General features: G+C 35.1%; 2 non-coding genes across 2 annotated transcripts; one reads left to right on the top strand and one right to left on the bottom strand.

The window, feature by feature from the left end:
- The first annotated feature begins 7634 nt into the window (after window positions 1-7634).
- On the top strand, window positions 7635-7706 carry Trnap-agg. The gene has a single exon. It is a non-coding gene; the product is annotated as a tRNA-Pro (tRNA).
- A 6129-nt stretch (window positions 7707-13835) lies between these two features.
- Trnap-agg lies at window positions 13836-13907 on the bottom strand. Its single transcript has one exon. It is a non-coding gene; the product is annotated as a tRNA-Pro (tRNA).
- Window positions 13908-22747: the final 8840 nt, after the last annotated feature.

Genomic DNA, 22747 nt, shown 5'->3' with positions numbered 1-22747 from the left:
TACCTTCGCCTTGACAAGTATATAGTAGGATTCAATGTTATACTTAGATATTTATAGTGTTTTACCACTTCAATTTCACTATCCTTAATTTTTTTTCCATTTCTTTCTCGTAATTAAATATTTTTCATTAGAATAAAAAACCAACCATATGAAACATTCATAGCGTGAAGATCCCAAAAGCTATAGGTTTCAGATTAAGAGCTCTTAGAAATTCCATCTTTGTTTGTTTACTGGATATATTATATTTGTTTAGGATCTCCTTTCAATCCGGTCCTCCAATATATGGGGTAATTCTCAAGATGCTCTTTGGCGGAATACGTGAGAAGAAATATGATATCGTGAAACTTTTCATTTCAACAAGGGGTTAGTATTTGCCTAAAATGTTAGATATTTTGAAATAATTAGTTAAGGTAGTTTGTAAAGTAGTGGAAGTTTCTGATTTTGAAGTTGCTGAGTAGACTTGATTTCCATAAAATTGTTTTTTTGACATGCATTCATGGCTTTTTTTTAAATCTTACGGTTATTTGAAAACTGCCCTTTCGAAAGTACGATCCGATCTGCCCTCTCCTCTCTTACTTCTCCTTCTATCTCTTTGTTACATATACCGGTGGGCGAGTATTGTCAAATTTATCGTGATAAATTCCAAGTAAACAGAGTCTTTAGAAGCTTTTCGTTGGAACTGATTAAATTGCACAATTGGCCGGCATAAGGTTTATAGTTTTGAACGTGGATAATTTTTATAAAAAGAAACTCAGAGGACGTTTGCCTGTAATTGGTTGCACTGTAAGAAATAAGTCAAAAGCACATCGTTCAACTCTTTCTTCTCCCATTCCGACCACCGATCTGGGCCTAGCTGGCGCGGATCCATCAACCCTTAATTTTACGACACCCAATTTGTCTTTATTCAAAACGCTAATAAGCCTTCTCGGAAAATAGATGATAAACCATCTGTCTGGCTTCAGCAAGATCCCAAAGGAAATTGTTGTTTTTGGTGTTTTATTTCTAACGTTGATGAATACTAAACGGTCTTCAAGATAAGAAGGAGATATTTTCATTTTTTAATACGACAGAATTATGTTTTCGTTATGAATTCTGATGATCGAATCCCTTTTTACATTTCTCAGCACAACTGTGCAAATGGTTTTTCGTTAAGAAAAAAAGAATGAAGACGTTTTTTCTTCTTTTATTTTCAAAATTAACATAGCTAACTCCTAAAAATTCCACTAACCTTTACATTGTGAAATTTCTTTCTGTGATCTGTAAGGTGATGAACTTATTATTTGATAGTAATCGATCATATAGGTCTGCCCAATTCGCTGATTTTGTTTTCAGACACATTTCGGCTTATCGCCATCTTTGATTTTTTTGTAATCCTTAACCAACTTCATTTAGAGTTCGAATGATACTATAAATCCATTATGTAGCACTTACAGCAATTAGCACTCAGCTGTAGCACTTCTTGTTTTTAACAGTCTTGTTTGAAACGTAATAGCGTAATAAGGTTTCATTACATTTTATGAAACATTCTTCCCTTGAGAAGAATGCTGCTCAGAGTCTTTCTCAACGAACAGGATTTCGATCGAGTCTGCCACATGGGGTTTTTCTGGAAACCTGAAAAATTACACTCGACTGCTGTTATCCCGAACCCTACTGTACGCCTAGCACCTTGCCACAAAAAAGAACACATCCAAAGATGGATCCTTAATGATTCTAAAACCTGGTGGAACAATATCCCAGGCATTAAACCAACACAACTAACACATAGTGCTGTCTAGTAGCTAAGAGTCCACTTACAGTGATGTCATTTATCCTGCAGCATCACCCGAATACTTAAAAAAAGCTAAATAATCCGGTTTTTATAATTTTTCGATTATGTCACTTTTCTTCTGGGTGTGTAATATATAGGATTTGCCTACCTATGAAGTTAGAGACTGAAAAGGTATTGCATCCAAATTACTACTGTTTTTATTATGGAAATCTGTACTTAGAAAAATATAAAAGTTGATATTTTTATGTAAGGTTTCGATTGAAATAAAAAAGTTAGTGTCACTAGCGGGATTCGAACCCACGACCTTCGGCTCAATACGCTGCTGCTCTAACCACTTGAGCTATCGTGAGACTTGAGGTCGTGGGTTCGAATCCAGCTCGTGACACTAAATTTTTCATTCCAACCGAAACCTTACATAAAAAGATTAATTAATTGAAAGAAGTAATTTGGTCAATAGACCACTTAATATAATGGATAAAAGTTGATTTTGGACTGCGAGTAAGTAAACAAATGTAATCTGCATTTGGTTATTATTATTCTGTCCTTTCCTTGTGGGCGATATATTTTCACACCATCAACGACGACCTAAATATCGTCAAATGAGACGTCTCAATATTCACCTATAAAAATTCGACACAAATCTATCTGAATTTAATGATGTACAACAATTTTCTTCATGACCACTTTCCAGTGATTTTCCTTGACGTTTAAAAAAACTTTGATCAGCTCTCAGAGGGAGAGTGAGAGCTTTTCAACTCGTTGTAAAGTTGTGCACCATCTCAGAAATCAATGTAACTTATTGGGTCTTACAAGTCGACAATTTCCCAACTGTATTTCGCAAAAATTTTTCAAACTTCTAAGACAGAGTTGCTTGAATGAAGTAATTTTGCATCTGTTATTGCCAGAAACTTGGGAATCATAGTGCAAAATACAATTATATGAATTAATTGTTCGTTTATTTTTTCACATGGTAGAATTCCATTCATACTACTATTCTACTGAAACCATTTTTTCCCGTTTCTTTTCCTGATTTGGACAAAAGAAGACTATTGCAGTAGTCAGTACAAAACCCTTATAGCTTTAAGGCTTGCCAGCAACCCGCAAATGAGCCAAATACAGTAGCTATTCCTAAGTAGTCCTTGGTAGACTAGACAGCCAAATGTTAAGAATACTGCAATTCCACGGTACGCCTAATGCAGTCCAGCGCAAGAGTCAGATAAAAGATAAAAGGTCTCCTTGTTACATTCGACAATGAGAGAGGACTTACTGTAATTACACCTAAATTATTCAGTATCTACTGCGCGGAAACCTTTCCACATGTGCCATGAATTACAGCTACTTTAGTATAATTAATTATTATTATAGCAAAATGGAAGGTTGCTAAGTATTGCTGGTCGTTTTCAACACTTAAACCAAAAATCAAATACCATTTTCCTTCTTAACATGTCGTACATAATTTAATTTTTAGTAAAATCGTTATTGCTTTCCCTTAAGAGCTTAACTTGCCATACTTTTCTCTCGTGCTTTCAGAAGGGTAAATCCCCTTTTGGATTACGGCAGAGAGACATATGGGAAGCTAATTTCGCCCGGGCCCCGGTAATGCATTCCATCGACCCGGGGGATAGACTAGGTGCTCCTTTTGCCCCTATCGGATCAACTCGTTCCTCCACTCAAACGTTGCCCTCTTCCACCTCCTCCAACGCCATTCTCCAGATGGTTCGACTCTGACTATTCCCCGATCTGATACCATTGTACTTTCACAACCTTCTCTCGAGGCGTTTTTTATTCTAGTTCAGCCAGATAAGCAGGGATCCCATTTCACGACTTCCTTTATTTCTAGAGAACTCAATGACAATGCACAATAGTGTCGGTGATCGAACGATTTAATTAAATTAACTTATTAGAATTTAAATTGACCAAAGAAATGTTCATACGCTATTCTTCTTATATTTATATTTAATTTAATACATTTAATTTGTAACATAATCTTCTATGACTTGTCGTAAATTAAAATGAAAAATATTTATGTTTGCTAGGTATAGTTTATACATAGACATTTTTATCATACTTACATAATTTTTAGTGTGTAGGCGGTTTTTTGTTTTGTCTTCATGAACAAACTCTCGACAAAGTTTTTCTTTTATTTCTTCGCAACCTTATTTCTGCTGCGTTGGTAGTTGCGCCCTTTTCGGCTTCCCGTCAGCACAAATGTTTATCACGAGAGAGTTTGTTGTTCTTTACTGCCACGTCGTCGTTTTTTAACTTGGATTTTTTTTATTTATCTATCATTTGCATATATGCTGAGGGGAGCCAGCAACCATTGTTGCTCTCCCAGCTTTCTGAATAGTTATGAACTATTCATAAGAAAGTCTCGGGTCCATCTCCGCTTCAGTTGCCTTTCTGGGTTGTAGGGAAAAGATGTTGGACTTTTTTTTTAATGGCCTTATGATCGATGCAAAGGGGACAATTATTATATGGTATTCATGTATTCATATTGGTGGGGGGCATCGTGAAGAAAAGGCCAGAGGGGTCGGTGGGAATCGTACCCAAGACCAAGGGGCCTATGAGCCGAGAGCCTCACGCTAACCACTCGGCTACCGCGGTCCCCATATGTTGGTCATGGATTGGGCTGTGTTAGGTTAGTTTTTCACGGAATGTGAAAAATTTACAAAGGGTATCTTGAGGTCGTTGTGGAGGGTGATATTGGAGACATAGTAGTGTTGACAATGAATAAGAGGATTTCGGATTGGAGGGATTGAATTCGTTGGATATTGGCAAGTATAGCGGTGCCCCAATTCTAATCTATCCATCAAATCGGTTTCAGTAATGTTTTGTAGAGTGTCAATTTGTTTTTTGTCGACATGTTAGATTTCCGTCCAAGCAGTTTATAGAGAAGACCGAAGAGTCTGTTCATGCCTGTCTTTTTATCCGTATGGCCGGTTCCAGGTTATGGGCGTGTCAAGATAGAACCTAAAGTAGTGTACACAGTCGTTTTTAGGGCTGTGGTTCAAGAATATTGCGTGAGGGGTTTTGCTTCTTTCATCTTCCAATGTTTGCTCCATTCTCCTATTCGTTGGATGTGAGCCTGGATCTTCTCCTTGCAGGATCGGTATTAGAGGAAATCACGGCTGTGTCTTCTTCCAAGAATGCAAGGAGAGTAGAGGGTGTAGTTGGGATTTCTGAGGTGTAGGGAGGTACAGGAGTGGTCCGAGCACACTGCCCTGTGACAGTTCCGCTCCCATAGGAGTAGTCCGACCCTAGGCGAACTCGGAAGAATTGCCCTGCGAGGTAAGAGCAAAGGATATGGTACAAGGAATTTAGAAGGACGCGCTTTAGTTTTCATAGAAGACCCTCATGTCCGACGCGGTCAAACGCTTGTGACGACGGAATATCCCCATAAAATATTCTTTACGCTCTAAGAATGAGAATATGTGACTACAACGCGAAGCATCTGCTGGGTTGTAGAATGTTGAGAGCCTAACAATATCACCCTCACCTTTGCTGATGATACCGCAGTCCTTACTCCCGATAAAGATCCCGCCACAACTACCCGTAATATCTCCAATCACTTGCATATCCTCGAACCCACCCCGACAATGGAGAATCAAGGTAACATATTACATAATTTACATAATGTTCACACTAAACAAGAAATTGGTCCCATCAGTATATCTCAATACTGTTCTCGTTCCTGTTGCGAACTATGCTCGACACATCGACTCTGTTGTTGTTGGTCATCTGCTTAATCCATGGTATGGTATCCTAGGCTGTAATCCCTTTCAGGACGGGCAGCGCTCTTTGTTCACCGAGCCTAAAATTACGCTCTACCCCCCAAGTTCATAGAACAGTATTCTGTTTAAGTTATTATTTTTAGCGCTAGTGAGAGTGGAAAAGTTATAAAACGTAACGCCGTTGTTTTCCGATTTTAGCAACTCCCTCTCATCGACACATTTTCAACAAAATGCAAAACTTTTGGGCCTTCCAGAAGCTAATGGAATGGGAAACTTTTGAGGGAATTCACAAAACTCCAGCAATTTGTAGTTATTAACAGTTACCAATTCAACAATTTCCAAAAATTCCAAATTTCAACATTTTTGTATTTTCTGAATTTTTCGTGGAGAACTTTTCCATCAATTCTGCAATGTAAATAAGTTTTCTTACAGCAAATTTAACGTTATTTCAGGTGGAACAAACCAAGTTTTTCTACAGAGAGTAATTCTGAAGTTTAAGAGCAATTCAGAACAAAGTCGAAAATTAAAAAAAAAAAAAAGCCTGAAATTACTTCTTTACAGTTGAGATTTGGACATGGTTTATAGGAGGTTTTTTGTTGCATTGGTGAACAGAAACACATCCTGAAATTTTCGACACTTATCTCTAGTCACCCTGTACACTGCGAAATGATAGTCTTTATGAATATTAAAAGGTGATCGAATTGAAGGATATCCATTTGTTCCACTGACGAAAAGATTTAAAAGGTAACATAATTCAAAAGAAAGCATAGCGGAAACGTACGAAAAATATTACAAAAGAGAAAAAAAAAAGATTCTGTCAATCTCAGGGGCGGAGCCACCCCGGGATAGAGGAATAAACGAAAGGACAGAGCTCATTTGTTGAATGATTTTAGTTAATGGAGAATTTTCGTTCGACTGCGGATGCCGTTCATGTAAAGGGCCGAAGGTCGGCCGGGGGTTGAAGGGGGTGTTTTAAGCTCTGTGCCAAATATAATTGCCGAAGGGAGGGTGAGCGAGCGAGAGGGGAAGACAATAAAAGGAACCCTTGATGGCGTATTGATCCCACAGCATCACTGCTCCAGGTACGTTATACTAGCTGGTCTAAAAACATCCGGCCCTGCCTTTTCACCTGCAACCCTCATCGTCTACCTGTTTATCTCATGAGTCTCTTTTTTACCTTTTTTCTCCGTTGACAATGCAGTCGACAGTTTTATGTGTTATTTTGAACGATTGTCTGTTGGAGAATATAAATTTTTGTCAAAATCTGCCTTTTGCATATTGTTCAAGGAGGAATATACTAAGCCAGTTTTGTTCGTTAAAAGATCTAGGCCAACTCTTAAAATAAAATCAATGAGAGTTAAAACGAAAACAGTAAAAAAACCAGTTGTTCATTTTTATGTAAAATGATAAAGTACCACTTATTGCATTCGTTCTACTACAAAACGGAAATATATACAGGGCTTCCTTTTTAGATGGCCCGGCCGAATTTATCTTGAACCTGGCCGCTATAAAAAAAATACTTATTTAATATTTGTTAGTCTAGTTTCAAATTTTTACCTTTTTTAAGAGAAAAATTATATAGGGTACCTCAGGCCTAGTTCAACTTCAAAATTTCAAATACGAACCCTATCCACCCTGACACATCATTGTAATAGACTTTTTTACGCTGAAAACAATTTTGCAGTCGGATTTTATATTGGTCAAAAAATGACAAAGTTACGGTACAAAGTTGAAAAAAATTCAAAACTATCATTCAATTAATTAAGGTTTTTAGTTGAGATAAAAAAGTCAGTGTCACGAGCGGGATTCGAACCCACGACCTTCGGCTAGTGAATGAAAATTCAAAACATTGTAATGTAATTCAATGGCAAAAAATTGAAAGAGGCTCTGAGTTATTCTATCGACAAAGGTGGACGGATAATGTGGTACAATGAATGAAATTCATACGGAGAAGGAAAAAGAGAAAATAAATAACAGGGGATTATAGAAAGACGAGTTAAGGAATTTACGAATTAACTGCACGCGAAATTAATTGTTCAAGTAGTATAATGCATATTGTAAAATCCGATCATAGCGGGATTAATGAAAGACTTTTTGTAAGATTGGGATTTGATTCCTTTCACTTCCAGGCAACTGGTTCGTTGGTCTAGGGGTATAATTCTCGCTTAGGGTGCGAGAGGTCCCGGGTTCAAATCCCGGACGGACCCAGTAATGTTTTTGCTTCCTGCGAGTGCAAAGGTGAAATTTGGGTTTTTACATGAGTGAGACTCGGATTTTTTGACCATATACCGGGTGTCCTTTTTAGGTGGCCCGGATGAATTTCTCTTGAACCAATGATGCTATCAAAAAAACAAAAAATAACTACTTAATTTTTATTAGTCTAGTTTCAAATTTTTACCTATTTTGGAGAAAAAATATACAGGGTACCTCAGGCCCAGTTCAATTTCAAAATTTCAAATATGACCCTACACATCTGTTTAAAGGATTTTTTTTACGCTGAAAACAAGTTATGACAAGAAGTTGGATAAACCAGTCATTTGGTTTGCTATTTATTAATCACATTTCATGTTCGAACTGCCTGCCTTGCATAAAGATGCAAAATTGTGCTTTTTTTCACCGGTACTCAGAAGAGCGATAGAGGCAGGGGAGATCGATTGACAAGCATTTTCTATCCTTTGTTGCAGTTCGTCAACTGAGGTTGATGGGTTATAATTGGCCTAGACACTCTTTTTTAAACGGCGCCTCAGAAAATAGTCAAGTGAAGTTAAATCGGGTGACCTAGGAGGCCAACAAATCGTGCCATGAGATCTTTCCGCTTATCCCTGGAAGTGAGGATTCAATAACGTCTCACCTGCAAATAATTAGATATCCATCTTGCTCGAGAATCATTATCGATGTTGGAGAGGAACAACATATAATAGTTTTCGTAAAACCTCCCTCAAAAATTTGACGAACTTAGCACCATTTAAATTATTTTCGTAGAAATAATGCCCAGTTAATTTATTTCCGAAAAGTCTTCGTCAAACGTTGATGCTGTTAACCACCTGATGATGACCAAAGTACGAAATTCTTGGATTTTTTTCTGACCACGATCGAAAATTCCGACGGTTTAGTGTGTCATTGGAGGTGTACTTGGATTCATCAGTCCATAGGATGTATGGAAGAACGTTTTCTTCAGTCACGCAAATCCAAAAAAATGGGGTCAAAATGAGAGCTTAAAATTGAAAGTCCGATGTACATCTTTAATTTTATTTTTTGAAAAACCTAAAATCCTTCTCACATTTCGGAGAAAGGAATTCGGATTTTCGCAAACATACAGTAAAATAGTCAGCTCCTTGTCGAAATTACGCTGCTGGTTTCATCAGCAACTGATCCGTATCTCCGCATATTGCGAGCAATACGAAGAAAAGTTTTGTGGTTTACTCTGGGTCGATCAGGAAATGTCTGGGGTACAATTCGTTCGACGCTCAATACCACCACTATCAACTCGCTGTTGATCGGAAAAATGTGCTCTTCGGTTCATTTTGAATGGAATACTGAATGTAATGAATAAGTACTTTTGTAAAGTTTATTTACTTCCAGGAATTAAGATTTGCTCTCATAATGCAAGGTTGACAAACAATAACAGAATGTAAACAATAAAGGCAATTAATTTTTACTTTAGTGACGAAGCCAATTATTTTGGGATTAACAACGAAACAAACGAAATGCGTTTTTTCAAACTTTTTGCCATAAGTTTGTCAATTTTTGACCGATTTACAATCCTACTGCACCATTGTTTTCAGCAGAAAAAATCTTTTAAAATAGGGTCGTATTTGAAATTTCGAAGTTGAACTGAGGCTGAGGTACCCTGTATAATTTTTCTCCAAAAGAAGGTAAACATTGAAACTAGACTAAAAAATATTAAACGCGTATTATTTTATAGCGTCATGGGTTAAAAAAGATTCTGGCGGGCCATTTGAAAAGGACAACCCGTGTAATTGTCAATATTACGTCAATTTTAATGGAGTAGAGATGTCACAGAAACATTCTAACACGGCTTTTTTTAGCTCCACTATTTAAAACTGAAGTTGTTTATTAAATATTTTTTATTTGGCCTTGCGTGTGCCAGAAACTAGATTTAGTTATATTGTAGAAGATTCAATTTGATTTTCTTTGAATCTCTCATTAGAAGAACAACAAATTTCCCTATCTTGACAATTATCGTTAATAATAACAAGAATACAACAATAAAATGAGATTTTTGTTCCGATTCATTGGCCGAATTGTTCATTTTTAAAGATTGATGGGATGTGGAAAAAGGTCAATATGTTGTCCGCCTTTACCAAATGGAAGTTTTGGCTCGGACAAAAGCGAGTTATCCGAATGAAGTGTAGTCTGAAGGAAAAAGGTCTGGATTGTAGGCTTGTTGAAGCGGAAGCACAATTTCCTCGGTTTGTGAAAGCTTTTTTGTTCCGATGAATCGGAAATGTTCGGCCGAGCGTTGTATTGCCGCAGCCTGGACACTCACCACGGGCAGTGTATCGCTGCGTCGAATTTACCAAAAACACCCACATCCCTGTGTCTTTACCGATTGGTAGTGGAAACCGATTATTGTGGATCCAGATATGTCATAGTTAATTTCGATGTTTTTATTAATGAATAATTAGAAATAATATGTTCTAAAGAGTAATAACATATTTCAGGGGGTAATCAATCGTCGTCATCCGATTCGCACAATTGATCGTTACGACTCGCCCCCTTCTGACGAGGGGTGGCAACATTTGTATTCTTCAATTAATTAGCATCGAACCTTAGGGTTCTTCGTCACTTAAGGGATTCCGTATATTTAATTAAGGAAGAAGTATAATGAATGGATCTTGCATAAATATTCAGGTGCCAGAAAACCTTTGTTGAGTGAGAAACATAGTGTACGATGCATATTTTTCAATTAATTAGAGTAAGCGTTAGCTCTATAGTGATGTAGGGAGAGCAATAGCTAAACGGACCAGACAGTAAGTTCGATAGACTAGACTAGATTTAGACACTCATAGATAAGTAGAAAGAGTTAATGATAAAGAGAGAGGGGGAGAAAAAGTGAGAGAGAGGGAGTTAGAGAGGGAGGGAGGAAGAGAGAGAGAGAAAGAGAGGGTGGGATAGAGGGAGGGAGTGAGAGAGAATGAGAGTGAGTGAGAGGGAGAATGAGAATTCAAATCTAATAAAATGTGTTTCTTTATTAGTCAATTAAAATACTATGTTGGAACAAAATTTATAAATTACAATTAATTAAGGTTTTCGTTGAGATGAAAAAAAGTTAATGGCACGAGAGGGATTCGAACCCACGACCTTCGGCTAGATACGCCGCTGCTCTACCCCCTGAGCTATCGTGACCTCGATCCACTCGGACATCAACTCCCCATCTCAACCCCACCTTATGAGTTTATGAGCCGAAGGTCGTGGGTTCGAATCCCTCTCATGCCATTAACTTTTTTTCATCTCAACTAAAAACCTTAATTAATTGTAATGTTTAATTGGTCAAGCGGACCACGAAATTAGTGAATTTAAAAATTTATAAATAATTTGCTGAAGTCTTGAGCAACGGTGAGGAATAAAATATTTTAGATAAACACGTTTTTAATTTTTTTGCCGTCGTTTCGACCCGTATTTGGTCATCTTCAGGCCTTCAGATCCTGAAAATGACACGAATGAAGGTTGGAACGTCGCAAAACACGAAAAATGTGTTTATCTAAAATACTCCATTCCTGACCGGTCCTCAGTACTTCAAAAAATTTCAACAACCGGTCGCTGAATAACACATATATATTTTAAAAACTATATTTGGACCGAGATCTTTTAAAATAGGCGATTAATTAATTACATGCATGTAAAAGGAAATATGAGCAATGCAATTCTAATAATTCGTATGTTAGTAGGCCTCCTACTTGATTTAAGTAAAAAAAAATTTACATTTATTCAATTATTATTAATATATAATTAACCTTAATAAAATACAGAACCGAAACTTTTAAGGACGACAACTTTGCAGCCAACCAACCCCTGTCGATCTCGACCGAATCGAAAATTAAGTTGTAAATAACCAACGCGATATTGTAAAAACACTCAACAGATGAGACATTTAGACATTGTTTAATGTAAAATTTATCGGACCGTCTTGTAACAAACATATGCTACGCCTGTCAGCGATTCTTCCCCGGAGGGTGTTGTAAACGACCCATTTTTAAAAATAATGGCTAAAGGGTGGAAAAAAATGGGTCCTTTACCGTAACGTTCGGAGATGGAGATCTAAGGAGAAATATAGAGAGGCTCAGTTAACAGCCCTTAAACGAGACCCTACGAATGAGGGAAAAAGTGGTGTATCTATCATGCATGACAATAGTCCTTTTTTTTAAGTTTATCAGTCATTGCCACATTGCAAAAGCGAGTATTTTTGTGAAGGATTACCGAATTTTTTATTCAGGAAATTTATACGCACGCAATGTACGTAAAAAGATTTGCGGAATTTGGCTGGGATACCCGGCCTTAATCGATCTATTAACCTGAACATGGACCATTTTCACTTATTCCAGACTCTATAAATTCCGCCTAATGGGCACCACTTCGTTTCTCTGGATCCCTGCCAAAATCACATTAAACGGTTAATCGTCCGAAAGGATTACCGTTTTTCCAGAAGACAATAGGTTTATAGATAATTAGTAGGATGAGACAAAATTTACCATGTAAGTAATGTTTAAAATTACCTATTCAGGGAGTTAGGCTACATGCAGCATAAACTTTGCCTGTGAATTAACATCTCCAGAGTGAAAAAAATGTTTTCATGAAAAATGACACGATTCTAAACCCTCTTGCACGTATTAAACATTTCTTTCAACGATCTACGGTTTTCGTCAAAAATCTACTCGTAACTCTTCAACTATTCATTTTTTGAGGAAATTAAAAAAAAAACATTGAAAAGATCGTTGGGTTTCCTTTAAATAGGCCCCTTCCAGAACTTTCATTTTAATATTTGGCAAAAAACAAACAGTAAATCTTTAAAAAATTGATAAATTTAAAATCAGTAATTCACGGTAGAGCTTGGAAAATTTCATAAAAACTGCAACGTTTAATAAACTTAATAGGCCTTTTTTTTAATTTCATCGAAGCCAAATGCTAAAATTTTATGGTGAAAAAGTGGTGTCAGTGTGAAAAGGAGTAGAGGGGTGAATGTATGTAGTAATCCAATGTTTTGTCCAGGGTAAAATTTATTTCGCAACTTTAACCTGATAAAAAAACCATAAATAGAAAGAAAAATCTATTAAAACACATAAATAAACACATCTAATAACCACAGACAAAAAATACAAAAATTGTCAAAACCAACTTTAACCTAATAAAAAAGCTCAAAAAAAGAAAAATTGAACGTAAAAATCAAATAAACACATAAAAAAGATAAACATCGTGAACAACGACATTATGATTATTTTTCTTTTTTTAATGTTTTTTATTAGGTTAAAGTTCGTTTTGAGAACATTTCTGCTTTTCTCTCTGCGATTAGTGTAGTTATCTTTCCAATTAATTTTTCTACTTTCGCTGTTCGCCATATTTATTGTCTTTTTTGAAGTGTTTTCTTTAGTTTTACGTTGAATTTTTTATGTGCTTTTTTATTAAATTAAAGTTGGTTTTGAGATGTTTTGTGTTTATTTGTCTGCGTTCAGTGTGGTTATCTTGTCCACTTAATTTTTCTGCTTTCGTTTTTCCCTATGTTGACTATTGACTTTTTCTATGTGTTTTGTTTTATTATTCTTTCTTTTTATGTTTTTTTATTAGCTAAAGTTCGGAAATAAATTTTGCCTAGGACAAAAAGCTGAAATACGACAATAAACCCATTTGATCTATAATTTTTTGTAATTTCGTTCGATGTAATTAAAGAAAAAGTATAATTAAATAAACCAATAGAAAGCTTATTAAACGATTGAAGTTTTTATGAAATTTACCATGCTCCACCGTGAATTTTTTCATTGAGGTTGCAAATTTAGTTTGTTTTTCATATTTTTAATTTAGCATTTTTGAAAAATTTTGCGATTTTTTTTTACCAAAAATTTAATGAAAGTTCCAGAAGTGGCCTATTTAAAGGAAATTTAATCCAAAAGAGAATAGATTTATGACGAAAACAGTGCGTAGTTTAAAAAAAGTATTGAATATCTGCAAAAGGTTTTTTGAACCATAGATCTGACACGAACTTTTATTTTCTCTGAACGTGCGAAGAAATTCACCGGCAAACTTTGTGACGTGAGTAGTCCTTACATAATATTTCATCATTAATTTAAAAATTTGAAAAAAAATGAATGTAAAATTTTATCGGGTCCGTCCGGGATTTGAACCCGGGACCTCTCGCACCCTAAGCGAGAATCATACCCCTAGACCAACGGACCAGTCGCCTCAGCCAGGAGGAAATCACGCCTGTTTATTAACAAACAGTCTTCTTTTGAGATATCTTACCGATTATTTACTATTTTCAACCAGATTTTTAATATATTATTAAAAATTAATTTGTACAGCTATTGTTATTGTTTAGTAGAATATTTGTACGCTGAACTATTAAAGATGCTAAAACTGAAACTAGCTGTTTAAATTTGGATCGAATGTTTCACGTGAAATTACCAAAATGAATAAGATATCGTCCATTCAGTTGAGAGCTCACTCTCAGCATAGTTCGGCCAATCTTTGCTAACTAGAGAACTGTAACTTCCATCCTGTTGAATAATTCCCCGCCTCAGGTTGTAAACACGCTACGCTTTACCGACACAAACTTTGATGTTTTTATAAAGTATACCAGTTAAAGTTTAGTATTTATTCTTAAGTTTGGCGCATTATTCTCTATTGTTTTTGTTTTATTATTACCCCTTTTTAATAACAATGTAACGATGCAGCGTTAATAATAATTGTGGTCAAGTGAAAGGGACTTGTGGTTTCGATATATTTTTCCATAGTTCATGACTCGGACGTCTACACATGGTGCGAACCACATACAGGATGACTTTTAACTTCTGTCCCTTCCCCCATATTTATTTTATTAAGGGGTTTTTGGGAAAAATGTAATATTTTATTTATTGTCTAGTTTATCATGGGACTAAAAGTTTTAAACTACTCGACAGGACAGAGTGATAAGACCATAATAATAATAATATAATAATAATAATAACAATAAAATACTCATCAGTTTAGATGATAAATAAATAAATTGGTTCGCGTTTGAAGAAATAAGAGAAAATCTCGTTTTTTTGAAAAGCCGTGTTCGGAAAAAAGTTTTAGCAAACAACTTAACGCAGTTGATCTAAATTAAAAACCGTTTGCAACTCTCTCAAAGCTCTAGAGAGTTGGATCAAAAACCATTTTTGTTTTGGGAATATCGCTCAATTAAAAAATAAAGGCGAGAACGGAAATTAAACTCGCTCTGTATAATGCATACCACATACAGCGTCATTAAATAGCTGTAAGTTTGAACTTCCCAGCTGAAATTGTACAATTCATCATATTTATAAATTTATATGCAATTATTTGTAAAGCATAATCATTAATTTACAATTTCATCCAACAAAAACACAACTTGAATTTTGTTATCTATTTTAAGCGTCAAAATCCCTCTCAAAAGCTCTAGAGAGTTAGATCAAAAGCCACTTTTTTAGGGAGGAGGGAAATTCTTCAATTAAAAAATAATGGTGAGGACACAGGAGTTAAACTCACTATGTATAATACAAACTATAAACAGTGCTATTAAATAGCTATAAATTTGAACTTACCAGCTGAAATTGTAACTATCACATTTATAAAATCATTTACAATTATTTGTAAAGTACATTATTAATTAATTTAGAATCTTCATCCAACAAAAACACACTTGAATTTTGTTATCTATTTTAAGCGTCAAACCGCTTTCAAAAGCTCTAGAGAGTTAGATCAAAAGCTATTTTAGATTGGGCATATCTATCCCTCAATTAAAAAATAAATGCGAGAACAGAAGTTAAACTCACTATGTATAATACATACTATACACAGGGCTATTAAATAACTATAAATTTGAACTTACCTGCTGTAATTCGTAATGCTGAAATTGTAACTTTATCACATTTATAAATTCATTTCCAATAATTTGTAAAATACATTATTAATTAATTTAGAATTTTCATTAAAGAACACAACTTGAGTTTTGTTATCTAATTTAACCATTATGGAAAGTATGGCTGAGTTGAAAAATTAGTATCATGGACGGGGCTCGAACCTACGGCCTTCGGATCAGAGGCTTCTAACACTTGGGCTATACATTCGAGGGTTCGAGTCCCGCTCGTGAGACTAATTTGACACCTCAAACGTACTTTGCATAAATAATTGTTTTGGTTAATTACCAACTAAAAACATATAAAAGAGTGTTTTGCATGCTTATGAGGTACATCACAACCATGCATAGATTGATTTTCTCTCCCCCTATCTTTCTCGTTGGTTTTTCATAAATTATATATCTGTAGACATTATGTGCTATTGATTTATTTAGGATTAAATCTATAATGGATAGTATGGCAGTAGAAGGATATAAGAAGATAGTAAGGGCTTCCATTTTATTAGTCTAGGTTCAACTACAGCTTTATTTACACCATGCATTAAATCGGAGCCGCTCTCTTACAGGACACTCTATTTGTGGTTCATTTAAGCGCGATTCAGCCGGGAGCAAATTTCCATTCACAATTACAAATTTAAGGAAATTAACGTTTGAGAAACAAAGCATAAATAAATATTGAAGTTGAAGTTTTTGTTTAATCTCAAAAAAGATTGAAATGTTTCGATACCTAGTTCAAAACCAACTGACTAAAGTTTAGTTTTTATTACAATTAATTAAGTTTTTCAGTTGAGATAAAGATTAATTGGTCAAGCGGACCACGAAACTAGTGAATTGAATTTAGTTTTTATGTTATTCGACTTTCTGTGCAACTAGCGAAAATGTCTCGTACACTGCAATAAAAAATGGAGATGATTTTGTTTTTGGGAAAAGAGGACCGAAATTAGCACCAGGCTGAACCCGCTTAAATGAGCCACATCTAGAGCGTCCTGTTATTCGATATTATTTTCCTATTTGAAATAACAAGTTCCTGTTTGTAACCCGTTATCCTGAAGAGTTGAAGATTCGCTAGTATAGATCAACCGTTTGTAAAACCATGCTGAAATTGGTAAATTTTATTTTGAAGAAAATCTTTTGCTCAAGAACTAGTTTTTCACAAAGTTTTGGTATAGACGATTCAACGGAAATGGGTCTTAAGAAAGTGAAATAGCGTTTATAGCCAGATTCAAAAACGGATACCAGGTAGGCACTTTTCCAGATTTGAGGAAATATCAGGCTATAAGGAACAATTGAAAAGTACCAGAAAATGATAAGAGACCGGCCCTGCTCATTGTTTTAAAAGGGTAGGAAGAATTTGGTTTACCCCACACATGTTGGGTGATTCACAAAAGTAAATAATGAGCAAAATATTAACACTGTACTTCAAAATTAACTCAATTTATTAAGCAGAAACCCTGTATTATATTAGAGGGACATATGAATTATTTGATGCAAACAAATGACCTCCTATACACTGAAAATGACGTAAAACAGAGCACATTTGCATGATTCATTGTCACAATTCAAGATCCTCTCGTAGCTCTAATATGATATATCTCCACCACATTCTGACGTGTTTACGTTTATTGACTTAATAATGAAACAATTTGTAGAGTTTATTATAAATCTAGTTTATTTACTTAAAAATAATTTTTCAAAAATAAAACATCTGGGGCGAAAATGTTCCTGTTCGAATATAAAAGGGTGTCCAATTTAAACCAGATCAAACGGGGTTTTTACTTATATTTCCCCCGGCTAAACTTGTAACGTTGTGATGTTTTTTTAATAGTTAAACATTTTCATTGTCCCAACACACAAAAGATAGAATTATTCATATATTAAATATTCTGTGCTGGTATGTTTTTTTAAGGGAAAGCACATAGGTGAAAAACTTTATTTTATTTGTAAATGATTTTATCTTGGTAGATATAATTTAATGATAAACGTCTTATTTCGAAGATAGTTTTGTTTTTTTAAGGGATCCCTGGTGATTTGGAAGTCGTTGTAAGCACATTGCATTTACACTCCAACATTGTTAGTAAATTTCATTTAATTAAGGTTTTTAGTTAAGATAAAAAGTCGCTCGGACACTAACTTGAACAATGGCAAAAAAGGAAGGAAATTCGAATGGTAGGTTCAGATGGGGAGTTGGTGTCCGCGTGATAGAGGGCACGATAGCTCAAGTGGTAGAGCAGCGGCGTATCTAGCCGAAGATCGTGGGTTCGAATCCCGCTCGTGCCATTGACTTTTTTATCTCAACCAAAAAATTTTAATTAATTGTAATATATTAATTGGTCAAGCGGACCACGAAATTAGGAACCAAAAGATAATGTTGAAACGCTTTTGAATAATTAAACAAACCCGCAAGTGAAGACGGACCCAACAAATGATCCTATGCCACTTCAACATGAGTTTACTGACATGCAGAACAACACCCATCATAACATCATAACGTCATACAGGAAGACTTAAATAAAAAGACCGACTAAAACAATACAGTTCCTCACTGAAAAACTGGCACTGTAAGTGACCCTATGCAGGTTCAGCGAGAATTCTCGGCAGACCAACACCCTCATCAACTCTAACGACATACAAGCCGATTCAAATCAATGGACAGACTAAAAACAATACAACCCTAGAGGGAAATACTGAAACGAAATAATTACAAACATACGATAAGGGCTACAACGTAAACACGAAAAATAAAACAATAATCAAAACACGCACAGAAACGAAACGACACCATAATAACAAACACTAAATTGGCCTCGTTCAACATAGGATTATAAACTACAAATTAACAAATTTAAATAAAAAATTAGGCATTAAAAGAGAATTGAAGACCAGGAACACAAAACCTACTGAAAAACCTACCCACTTGACAAAAGTCGCCTTAACGGATGCGAGACTAACAGATCAGTGATAAAGGAGGTGAATTAAAGAACTTAACAAAGAATTTAAAACATCGTATAGGAAAATAACGGAAAATCAAACTACGCGAAACTCCCTCACAAAAACCATTACGAAACCTCAATAATTCAAGCAAGCATGAAACTACAACACGACTCGATGCAAATAGCAAAGGATAAAAATAAACATACTCTAAAACTTGGAACAATAGAAACAACACATTTAACAATAAAAATTTCATAAAAACCAGTAATTAACAATTTCACACATACATAATTTGGTTACACCTTATTTTAGCTTTTAGAACTACGTGCTCACTTAGTTAGAAACATCCTCTCAAAACCAATTTTCGTTTTATTATGCCAGTCTTTTAAAGTTTCGGATAATACAAAAATTATTTGAAACATTAACGGTGCCTCGAAAATGTACATAAACTAGAAATTACAAATAAAAGTATATATAAAATAAATAAGAGAAGAGAAAATAATTGAGATGTAACGATTCATTTCAAAGAAAGATTAACCCTCTACTCCTTAAGAAGTAATTTGCATTCTTGCCCAGTTAAAAAATCGTTTTTCAGCGATTAATATTTTAGAAACGGCCCGGGAGGGTAAACAAAAGATAAATTTCCATAAATTATTCAAGAGAGTTGAAAAAGGCTTAGGCGGAGAAGAAAAACTGTTGTGTCTTGTTAAATTGTGGTAGGATTGATTGCCGGTTTGGCGAGGCGAAAAGGGGGGCATATTATGTTATCTAGTTGTGACATGTAACACCACCGCAGGCAATTTGTGCACTCGCTCGTACATATCGTTACGCCTCGGTTATCCCTCCGTCCAAGGACTTTTACTGCAGGGGTAGACGGAACTTCATTTTTCCTACTTCTTACAAATTTGACACGAAAGCAAATTCCTACAGCTCGCTTTAACATAAAAAAAGAGATTATACCTCCACAGGTCTGTCACTTATTCAATAAAACTAACGATTGCCCTGAACAATATACAATATAGTTAACAATGTGTAGAGATTAGTGACCGTTAATCGATAGTTATTCAGATATCGTGAGATGCGGTCGGGTGTGATGTAGGTTTCAGAAAAACATTTTCTTTATCGTGCCAACGTTTCGATCTTTTATTGAGATCATCTTCAGGGCTCAAAGTGTTTGTCTTCTGTGTAATTGTGCCATCCTTGTGTGTCGTGTTGAGAGTGCCGAATTATTTGTAAGAAGAAGAAATAATTTATTCTGGGAAAGAATGTCCCCTTAGAATAATACTTAGGTTAAAGTAAGAGTTGTTAACATTTTATCACAAAAATAAACTATGTCGTGGTGATCGAAGTAAAACAATAGATTTATAAAAAAACAAAATGGGTTAAAACTAAAATGAGTTACTCTGAAAATTAACACCGAAAATAATAATTACATAGTCAGAAATCGTGAGATGCGGTCTGATGTGATGTAGGTTTCAGAAAAACATTTTCTTTATCGTGCCAACGTTTCGATCTTTATTTACATCATCTTCAGGGCCTGAGATTTATAAACATCTTTAAGTTATACAAATACATGTAGGATGTGAAAAAAGTGAATTTATACAATGCTGGAAATTTTAGAAAATGAAAAAATTTTCTTTATCGTGCCAACGTGTTGAGAGTGCTATTATTAACGACTAACGGTAATTAAACACCACACATAATAATTACTATTTAAATTTAAACTGTAGTTAAATAGACTCTGTATAGAGGGAGAGGTGCATATATAGGAGATGTTTAAAAGTGGTAATGCAGCGGTTTTTTTGATAGTTAGGCTTTTTTTCAATTGTTCTTCAATTAAATTAGTACCTAAATGGGTCCATCCGTCACCATCTAAAAAGACCATTGTTTTTACTAAGAATCGAAATAAGGACTCAGAAACTCGGTGTTGTGTTTACGTACAATTTTCACCTGGCTAACAGGCCTACACCTCTGTGTAAAGAGCAAAGGAATAACGCTTCTCAAATTTTCGATAATTGTGAACACATGAAGCGACCCATCACTAAATACGTGACGCATCCTCGGACTTTGGCTCTAATAAGTGTGTAAGTAGGTGTCAAAGCGTATGGCCTATTCTAAATCAAGTGAGAAGAGTAGTTTTTTTCTGGCTCAACAATAATTACATTATTATAATAATCGGTTAATCAATCATCAGCATAATCAAATACAGTTTATGCTTTGTCAATTTTTAGACAGGATAGCGTAAGCACTTTAAGCCAAAAACCACAGCAAAAAAATAACAACAAAGTAAAAGTTGTATCGAGAGGATGAGGGGAGTAGGGAAACTTAAGAAATAGTTCAAAAGAATTTGTGGGGGAGATAAGGAGCTTTATCCTTTAACATTTGTTCTACTTATCAATTATAGTGGAACGATAATTCAAAGTGCTTTAGCGTACTCGAGAGACTATAAGTCCTCGGGGCGAAGCTTATGTCGACGTTTCGAAGCATATCCCTGCTCTCCATACACCATTTCCTTTTCACCTCTCACGGAATTGGTTATAATAATAGTGAATACAACCGTGTAACTTGTTTTTTACTTTCTTTTTCGCTACATTAGAACAATTAACAAATACCTAGTTTAAACCTTTACAAATAATTTATTTAATATCGGTTTTTCTCTTTAACATGTCTCTTGCTTTCCGGGTTGCTAGTCGATTGACGAAATAATTAAACTGGCGATTAATTACGACGAAGGTCCAAGAGTAAACTTGAACTCCGTATTTCTATTTAGTTCGTGGTTTGTACCCGCTTTGACAAAGACATTCAATTTAACCGCCAGCATTCTACACCTGCTTTACTCGTGTTATTGACATTCCTGCATACAGCTCTAGAACATTTTGGATTGATTTACCCTGACAACTTCAACTGCCGAATAGATATTGGAAAAGGTAATTAAAGTAATTTATTAAATACTAGCCGAATTAAAACGTACAATATCGAAAGTTCTGTGGAATTAGTGCTGGTTTCAGAAAGCCGTCGAATTGTTTCCAAATAATTTGTTTAGAAATATTGCCCGTTATTAGTTAATTAGTTATTTAGTGCGAGGGTGTTTCATTAAGTCTGATCCTCCATCTCTTGAACCAAAGGATGGTCCTGGAGGTTTCTGATAGATACTACTGTTTCTGTACTTGCAGAATCTGTACGTCTGAAGGTTTAGTACCCATCTAAATTTAAATGTTTTTTTTTGGCCTGAGAGAGCATTTCCTAGTTTCTCCTTTCGTAAATATGCAAGTCTTCACATTAGCTAACGTGTCCTATACTTAAAACAAGGTACTATTTCAAACTCCAAAGCTTAAAATATTGTCAAAACCAGTCATTAATAAATTACTTATATTATTTACTACGTTCAAAATACTACACAAAGAGAAATCTACCTGACTATTATATCCATGTTTTCGACCAAATATTAAAAAAAGGAGGGAAAATTCGAAAGGTTGGGGTGAGGTGGGAAGTTAGTCTCCGAGTGGATCGAAGTCAGCTCAAGTGGTAGAGCTGCGGCGTATTTAGCCGAAGGTCGTGGGTTCGAATCCAGCTCGTGACACTGAATTTTTTTTCTCAACCCATACCTTACATAAAGATTAAAAAAAGAGTTAGATTGGTGGGTCACGGATTTGGATTAAACTTTTTTTCTTCCAAATGTCGGACACGTAACCGCCTTATGTTATGAATAGGCCCTGGTTTTTCCCAAAAAATAATTTGAAATTTGAAATTTTCCGATTGATTTTTTTTAATATTGTTATATTGTTTAACTTATTGTTCGCCGTTCTACTTACTCAAATCAAGTATATGAATGTATCATTTTATATCATCGTTTATGCAGCTTGCAATACAAATTTAGTAAAAGCTACCAAAGTTTAGCAATAACCAAAAAATTTCTAAAAACCAAATATGTTTCAAGAAAACTAGGTCATATATTTTTCGTGAAAATAACATGAAATTTTGTTTTAGAACTTCTAGCGACCTCTAAATATAAATTTTTGCTTCAATTTAAATTTAAGTCTGGCATGAAGGAGTCATCAATAAACTAAAAGGTATGCTACCAAAGCAGTATGTCAATATTATCAGTTCTTACCTAACTGAAAGACTGTTAAGAGTCAAACAAGAAGATAAATATTCCAAATTAAAAACAATAAATGCAGGAGTGTCACAACGTAGCATATTAGGTCCACTGCTTTATTTGTTATACAC

Source organism: Cimex lectularius, unplaced genomic scaffold (genome assembly GCF_000648675.2).
Source record: "Cimex lectularius strain Harlan isolate CLEC.00 unplaced genomic scaffold, Clec_2.1 scaffold335, whole genome shotgun sequence".
In the NCBI taxonomy this organism is placed as follows: domain Eukaryota; kingdom Metazoa; phylum Arthropoda; class Insecta; order Hemiptera; family Cimicidae; genus Cimex; species Cimex lectularius.
Note: the sequence above shows the minus strand (reverse complement) of the source record. Positions and strands in the feature narration are given on the sequence as shown.